The following is an 8,752-nucleotide window of genomic DNA, read 5'->3' as shown; positions in this document are numbered from 1 at the left end:
CCTCACCACCTTTGAACGACTTGCCAGGGCCTATCGCTGGCCCAGGGAAGATTGGGCGGTGTATATAGTGCCGCACCTCAGTGGCAAAGCCCGCAGTGCTTATGTCGCCATGGACATAAACGACAGTATGGATTATGCCAGAGTGAGGGAGGCGATCCTGGAGAAGTACGAAATCAATGAGGAAGTCTACAGGAGAAGGTTTCGTGAGCCAGATGTCCGGACGGGAGAGTCTCCCAAAGAACTCTACCAGCGTTTGAAAGACTTGTTCCGTAAATGGATTAGACCGGAGCAGAAGACGGTCGAAGAGGTAGCCGAAGACATCATCCTGGAACAATTTTTCCGCACCTTGTCACCTGAAGTCAGGGTGTGGGTGAAAGAGCACAAACCCCAGACTGGCCAGCAGGCCGCAGTACTGGTGGAGAACTTCCTTTCGGCCCGCAGAGGCCCGAAGATCTTCCGTGCTGCGACTGGCTACCAAGCCACGGCCCCTGGTAAGTCAGATGGGTTTGGTGGTGGTCCTAGACCTAGAGAACAGAGTAGAGGGAATGAGAAAGGCCCCTACAGGCCGTATAGGCCGACTACTTTCCACAGGGAACGCCCTGCCAGTCGTGTTGTGTGTAATCACTGTCACAAAGAAGGACATGCAAGACCAGATTGCCCAGCGTGGCAGCCCAAAGCCCAAGGACACTGTTGGCTCCCTGGGTCAGAGGAGCAGAAACAGGGGGTTATGGGTAGGTTGCAGACTGTCCCAGTGCTAGTGGGTGGGAAAGGAACTAGTGCCCTGATTGACACAGGTAGTTCCCAAACTTTAGTCCAGCCCCATCTAGTGGATCGAAATGGGTATGTCACTGGCGGGAGCCTGACAGTCATTTGTGTAAATGGCGATGAGCATGTGTATCCTGTAGCCAAGGTGTACATAGAGGTGCAGAGACAGACTTACCGCCTTACTGTAGGTGTAGTGGAGGGTCTCAGCCATCCAGTAGTCCTTGGACAGGATATACTGATCTTGCCTGAGTTGGTGCAGGCCTATAAGCCTGTTAACATGGTGACTACTAGGTCACAGGCAAAAGTCCAAGCAGACGAGCCACAAGAGCTCAGTGAGCTCAGAGAGATGCCATTTTTTGATAGCTTTGAGGTAGCTGAAAAGCTAAAAGCTAAGAAAAGCCTTAGGCAGAGACGGAGAGAGAAGTTAGTGGGGACTCTTAAGAAGCAGCAAGATGGCGAGAGCACTCAGATAGAGGGTGAAGCTTGGGAAGACATGACCCTGGATATAAAGCAGCTACAGAGCCAAGACCCAACTTTGCAGGAGGCCTGTAGTAAAGTTAGCAGTAAAGATGGTGTGCCTACTGGCGTGTCAGCATCGCTCAATGGAGAAAGCTTTGTGTTGCATGGAGGTGTGTTGTATCACCAGCCAGAGGGAGATCTAGCAGAGCAGCTAGTGGTACCCAAAGGGCTGAGAGAGAGAGCTCTGTCCTTGGGCCATAGTATCCCATGGTCGGGTCATCTCAGTACGACCAAAACCTTTGAGAGAATTGCGGCTAGGTTTTATTGGCCAGGAATGTACAGAGACATTCAGGGCTACTGCAAGGCTTGCAGTATTTGTCAGATCACTAGCAAGCAGAAAACTAGCCCATTTCCTCTCCAGCCACTTCCCATTATTGAGGTTCCCTTTACAAGGATAGGGATGGACATTGTTGGGCCTCTAGAGAGAACACCGAGAGGGCACCGCTACATTCTAGTAGTTTGCGATTATGCTACCCGCTATCCAGAAGCTTTCCCACTCCGCAAAGTAACTGCCACCACCATAGCACAAGCCATCCTTCAGCTGTTCTCTAGGGTAGGGATACCCCAAGAGATCATCACAGATCAGGGAACAGCCTTTTTGTCCAAGAAGCTCAAGCAGGTCTATAGCTTACTTGGGATTAAGGGGATACGGACCACACCCTATCACCCCCAAACTGATGGCTTGGTTGAACGCTACAACCAAACCCTAAAGAATATGCTACGGAAGTACGTGTCAGCCAATGGAAAAGATTGGGACCGCTGGCTGCCATACTTGCTGTTCGCATATCGTGAGGTGCCCCAGGCATCTACCGGTTTCTCTCCATTTGAACTGTTGTATGGGAGACCAGTGCGAGGCCCCCTGGATCTGCTGAAAGAAGCCTGGGAGGGACCAAAGGCACCGGAGACCCACAGCATTCTTGCCCATGTCCTGCAAATGCGGGAAAAGATGGAGGAGATGACAGAGCTGGTCCGGAGCAACCTGGAGCAAGTGCAACACCGCCAGAAGGTCTGGTACGACAAAAAGGCCAGACAAAGAACTCTTCAGCCGGGGCAGAAAGTTCTTCTGCTCCTCCCTACATCGGAGAACAAGCTACTCGCTCAGTGGCAGGGGCCATACACCATTACCCGGAAGGTGGGGCCTGCCACCTATGAGATCAACATGCCTGGCCGGAAGAAACCAAAGCGGGTCTTCCACATCAACCTGCTTAAAGAGTGGCGGGAGAGAGTTCCCGAGAGCAGTCTACAGCTCATGGTGCAAGCCGTTGGAGAAGAAGAGGATACTCCAGAGCAGTTTTTTCCAACTGCTCAACCACTTGCACCTCTTGACCTAGCACACCTTACTCCACAGCAGCAGAGAGAGCTGGAGGCCATCATTCCTCCAGGTCTGTGTCGAGAGACACCTGGAGTCACCACCCTAGTGGAACACTTCATTCCGCTGAAAGATAGCACACCAGTACGTCAAAGGATGTACCGAATCCCAGAGCGTCTTCTGCCTCTACTTAAGGAGGAGGTGGAGGAGATGCTGTCCCTGGGGGTCATTAAAAGATCCCATAGTGAGTGGAGTAATCCCGTTGTGCTAGTCCCTAAAAAAGATGGCAAAATCCGATTTTGCATAGACTTTCGCAAAGTAAATGCACAATCACACTTTGATGCATACCCAATGCCCAGGCTGGAAGACCTGATTGAACGGCTGGGTAAGGCACGCTACATAACGACCCTGGACCTATGCAAAGGTTATTGGCAGGTGCCGCTTGCTGAGCAGGATCAGCCCTATACTGCCTTTAGAACACCTCAAGGGTTGTTCCATTTCCTTGTTATGCCGTTTGGCCTACAGGGGGCGCCGGCAACCTTTCAGAGACTAATGGACCGTGTTCTTGAGGGCACGGAGTCCTATGCTGGAGCGTACCTTGATGACATTGTTATCTATAGCACCACCTGGGAGGATCATGTGGGTCATCTGGCTGACATTCTGCAGCGCATCCAAAAGGCAGGACTCACAGTCCATCCAAAAAAATGTGACTTTGCCAAACCCGAGGTCCGGTACCTTGGCTATGTGCTGGGCAGGGGTCTAATCAAGCCCCAGAAAGAGAAGGTGCAAGCCATCCAGGATTGTCCCCAGCCGCAAACCCAAAAGGACGTGCGGTCTTTCCTGGGTCTGGTAGGCTGGTACCGGAGGTTCGTGGCTGACTTCTCCACTCGTGCTGCACCTCTTTCGGACTTGACCCGGAAGTCTGGGTCTAGTCGATTGCAGTGGGGTGCAGAACAGGAGCGGGCCTTCAGTGACCTGAAGGGGCCCTGTGTCAGGGTCCAGTGTTGCAGAGCCCAGACTTTGACAAACCCTTTACAGTGCAGACGGATGCGTCTGGCATTGGTCTGGGCGCGGTGCTACTCCAAGGGGAAGGGGCTGACCAGAGACCGGTGGCTTTTATTAGCCGCAAATTGTTCCCCAGGGAGACCAGATATGCAGCTGTTGAACTGGAGTGTTTAGCCATAAAGTGGGCTTTGGACACTTTGAGATATTATCTGCTTGGCAGAGACTTTAAGCTGGAGACTGACCACAGAGCGCTTCAGTGGCTCGGCCGTATGAAGGACTCTAATGCCCGGATAACCAGGTGGTTCCTGGCCCTGCAGCCCTACCGGTTCCAGGTCCAGTATCGGGCTGGAAAGCAGAATGTGGTAGCTGACTTTCTGTCTCGCCACCCTGGTGGTGAGACATCAGAGGGGGAAGGAAATGTGAGAAGCTGAACATTTCCCTTCTCACTGTTACGAACATTCCGGACTGTTTATGTATTTTACCGCGAAATGCGGGAGTAAGAGACGGTGACTCCATTCATTCTCACACACACACACGCACGCATCCACAATTACACAACGTCTTCCTGCAGGTCACATAATATGTGAACCTTGAACATTGTTGAGAGAGTTGTGGGGTGTTTTGTGGGTTTGTGGTGTTTGTTTGTTTCACGATGTGAGATTGTAATGGTGTCGGGTGTTTACCGCGAATTGGTGTATTGTTTGGTCTGCCGCGATATACAGCACGCATACATATTATTTGCATACACCTGCTGTTGCTCAATTATACTGATATATATACTGGGTACCCACCATCTCATCCATTTACCATTTGCATTGCAATAACATCCATAAACTGGTTCAGATACATATACTCACACTTCCTGGTTCTCACGCTTCCACATACTGGTCCCAACGCGAAAGCGCGCTCGCGCTGGGATAGCACTTTTACATTGTGTCACTAGTGGAGGGAGCGGGGCATTATTTCACAGGGGTGTTTGTCGTGTTCACATTTCATTTAGGTAATAACTATGCATTGTAGGGTGATTTGCTAATGGGTTAAATGGTGTTTGAGTGATTTATATGGAGATATGTTATTTGAATGTATAATTGAATATAATAACATGAATGAATGGTTTTGTTAATAAGATGCACAATGTGCTTTGCTTCCCCATATTCATGGGTTGGCCCTATTAGGCCAATTAGGGGCAATAGCTAGGCCTTCTTAAGAGGCTAGCTCAGTGCCATTCGGGGGGTGGAGGTAGAAGGACAGCTTTCCTGCTGCGAGGAGTTGTCTGTCACGGTAACACTGTTACGCTGCATTTGGATATTGAATCTTTGTTTTTGTCTGAAGTACTTTGTTTTGTGCTATTAATACTTTTGCTAAAATCCACAACCTGGAAAGAAAATAAATATGGTTGAATTGAAAACGTAAACCACTGCTCCGGCGACTCTTTTGACCACCATCTCCAAAGTCCACATCCCTAATCGTGGGCTGGCCGCGCCGGTCGCTCACACACGTATTGGCAGCCGAACTCTACCCAATCACTTTGTCTCTTTTCCCCCTCCAGGTTTAGACTGATCTTTGCTGTGGGATGCTGCTCTAGTCCACTTGATCTACTTGCAGAAACCCTCGGCCTAACCCCCCCCCCCACCACACTGCACTTATTCTACCCCATACTCTGTGCTAACATTTACCAGCAATGTAAAATAATTGCCACCATCGACATAGTTTTCTGTTCCATTACTCTACTTACCCTTGTAATAGTAACCTTACGAGCACAGTGTATACCCACTAAGCTGTTCTACAATACTTGAATGCTCTCTCCCCACCTTATCCACTATCAATTTTGTATGTATTATGTACCATGTTATGTTTGAATGTACTGTGTACATTCACCATATGTATGCTATCATGCTCATCCTGATGCGTGTATGATTTAATCTGCCACAAGCCCCCCCCTATTTTTTTTCTATCTCTACCCTGCCAGCTCCAAGCAGATGCCCCCGCCCCCCCCTTATGTGGTGATGTTCTGCTTAAGGTTTCTTCCTGAGGGGGTTCAGGCTCTGAAATATGTAAAGCGCCTTGAGACAGTTTTATTGTTTTGGTGCTATATAAATTAAATTGAATTGAAATGAATTGATGAAAATACCACCAATGCAAATGTCAAAATATATACAAATCCCATTGAGGGGGAAACAGACATAGACTTAACTAACACAGCAAACAAAGAAAAAGTACAAATAAAACTAAAGGATTGCCCAGTGTGTCTGCCCTAATGACGTGAGCGTGAGAGAGCTATCTTTAAACGGGACGGCATAACTGGGAAAGGCCCAACACCCAGAACTATCCCAGCACCATGCATCACCTCCGGAGAGAACAGACACACAAGGGAGACACACAATCAGCAAGCCCACAATCCACTCGCCAGCATTGGTTCACCCTCTATGGCTTGGTTCAGATGGGATGGAGTCCCATCTAAACATCTCACTACAAGGAGGGAAGGGGGAATGTGTCAAACCCCCTCTGACAGGCTGACAGAGAGATGGCCAGACATGGACAGATGGACAGACAGCCTGAGAGAGTCAGAGAGCCTGTTGGTAATATTCAAATGTTGCATGCAGTATAGAGATGCAGATGGAGCTTGACAGACAGACAGACACAGGGGTTCAGGGTTGCAGTGAAAACAGGAATGAGGGAAAGCAGTCAAGCTTCCAGACAGAGACTCAGACAGACAAGCCAGAGGCCGTTACCCTTCCTGCCCCAGCATGCTGCCACTGTGAATGTCACATCACACCCATGCTTCCTGTCTCTCCCATTATATGTTTCTCTTGTTCTTAGTCTCTCATTTCTTTCACATTACATTTATGACTCTCTCTCTCTCTCTCTCATGACCCCCCTCTTCTCTCTCTACTTCTGTCACTACCTGTTTATCTTCGCCCCGTTCCCTCGCTCTCTTTGTCATAATGTCCCTTTCTTCCCTCTCTAATCCATTCTGCCTTGGACTTCATGTGGACACCATGGCATTATTCATGGCATGTTCAAATCATTTTTCACCCTGTTGCTTGGCAGATTTATGCACATATAACAAGCTCCTCATGGGTAATGAATCATCACCGTGGGATTTGGCTTCAGTGTTTGGTGTTGTGAGTATGTGTGGGCACCATACATCAGTGTTTGGTGTTGTGAGTATGTGTGCGTGCCATGCTTCAGTGTTTGGTGTCGTGAGTATGTGTGGGCACCATACCTCAAGCCCAATTGATGGTTGTCCGTTTACGCAGACACAGAGACACGGAGAGCCCTCTCCGTCGTTGCAACCCCTCTCTGAGCACCTCTCCGTGGCCTGATGTGCACCTCCCAAATTTTGTAACTTTCTGTCTCCGTCAATCCGTCAATACATCGCTGTTTACCTTGTGGGTAGTAGCATGCTAACATTAGATAGCTGGCTCAGACACCTCGCAAATCTCCTCAGACGTATTTTTCAGTTACAATAACGGGGTTTTTACATTGCACTGTGTCTATTTCTCGGTAACATTTAAATATCTAAGCAAAGAAAAGTCAAACAAACAACTTTTAATCGCTGTTTACCTTGTGGGTAGTAGCATGCTAATATTAGATAGCTGGCTCAGACACCACGCAAATCCCCTCAGATGTATTTTTCAGTTACAATAACTGGATTTTTACATTGCTCAGTCTCTATTTCTCGGTAACTTAAAAAAAAAGAAATGTCAAACAAACAACTTTTATGTACAAATACGACCATCTACAGAGTTTTGGAAATTCTGAGAACCATAAATGTTCACACGTCCACATTTATGACAGAGGATGGGTGAATAAATAGATAGAGAAAGTATAATGTTTGGTATTTTGATCTGTGTTTATAATGTCAAGCAGGAGGTAGGGTTTGTGTAAATTGAGGTTTAGGGTGAGGAACAGGCTATGGTTAGGAATTGTTATGAATGAATTGTGTACTGTATATGATATAGTACATAAGAGTGTGTGTGTCTGAATCGGAGAGGGAGATAAGTGGAAGACGAGATGAGTGTTTAACAGCCCACTGGCCACTATGAATATTGAGTTCTTCCCTCTCCCTCTCTCCCTCTCTCCTCCCTTCCCTTCAGCTGGGCTCCATAAAGCGCCTTGAGACAATGTGATTGTTTTGGCGCTATATAAATAAAACTGAATTAAACTCATTGAACTCATTTGACTCCTTCTCTGTTGACTGTGTCTGCTTTTGGCCCCACTGGCCGTGACGATGACATGGATGAACATGTGGTGGCATAACGATGGAGGCTCCTTTGAAATGTACATTCATCATTTATGATTCACACAGATGATGTGCTGTTGAGCTGACCTATGTTGATGAAGCAAACTGAATGCCAACACACATGTATGAGGGACTGGTGCACAAAAACCAAATGAAACATTCATCAATGACACCTGTGTACTTTGATGCCAAAACGCTTTGATGCAGGGCTTTGGTTAAGAAAATGTCAAACAAATCAAAGGAGAGGTCAAGCCATGCACTTTCTGGAAAGTTCTTTATCAACCATACATTATATTATTATATTATATTTATACCAAATATGAATTATTATTATTATTATTATTAACCATACGCAAGCTTCTCATGTGCAAAAACAAAACAGGCCCCTTTTGATGCAGCAACAAAAAGCAGAACAAAGATAATTCAAGAATATCAATGCAACCAATACCAGAAAGTTCCAAAGTACTCTCACCTGGACTGTGAAGGTGTGGAGTGAAGGTGAGCCCAGGCCCTGATGCTGGCTGTGTCTCAGCCTGAAGATCACCACTGGAGATGGCCATGGTGTTTAACCCTGGCCCAGTGTTGGAGTCATAGGTGGACATTGTTTAGTGATGGGACTGGTCTGTATCTCTTATATAAAAGCCATTGTGTAATTTCAAGGAAATGCATTTGTGGGTTCTCTGCGCAGTTAGCACAACTGCTTGTTATAAATAATGTGAATGGGATTACTGTTTACACTTGCCAATGACCTGTGCTGTCTTTCTCTCCTGCTCTGCATCTGTGTATGGGTCCACATATGTTTATGAAACCTGATTATTTCATACTGTAACAGGCTATTATCTCATACATACAGATCTAACAGAGGCTTTGTCCTTGGATATAACATTGACAGTGGTGTCCAAATAATG

Source organism: Clupea harengus, unplaced genomic scaffold, assembly GCF_900700415.2.
Source record: "Clupea harengus unplaced genomic scaffold, Ch_v2.0.2, whole genome shotgun sequence".
In the NCBI taxonomy this organism is placed as follows: Eukaryota; Metazoa; Chordata; class Actinopteri; order Clupeiformes; family Clupeidae; genus Clupea; species Clupea harengus.
The sequence above is the reverse complement of the archived record's forward strand: the minus strand, read 5'-3'. Positions refer to the sequence as shown.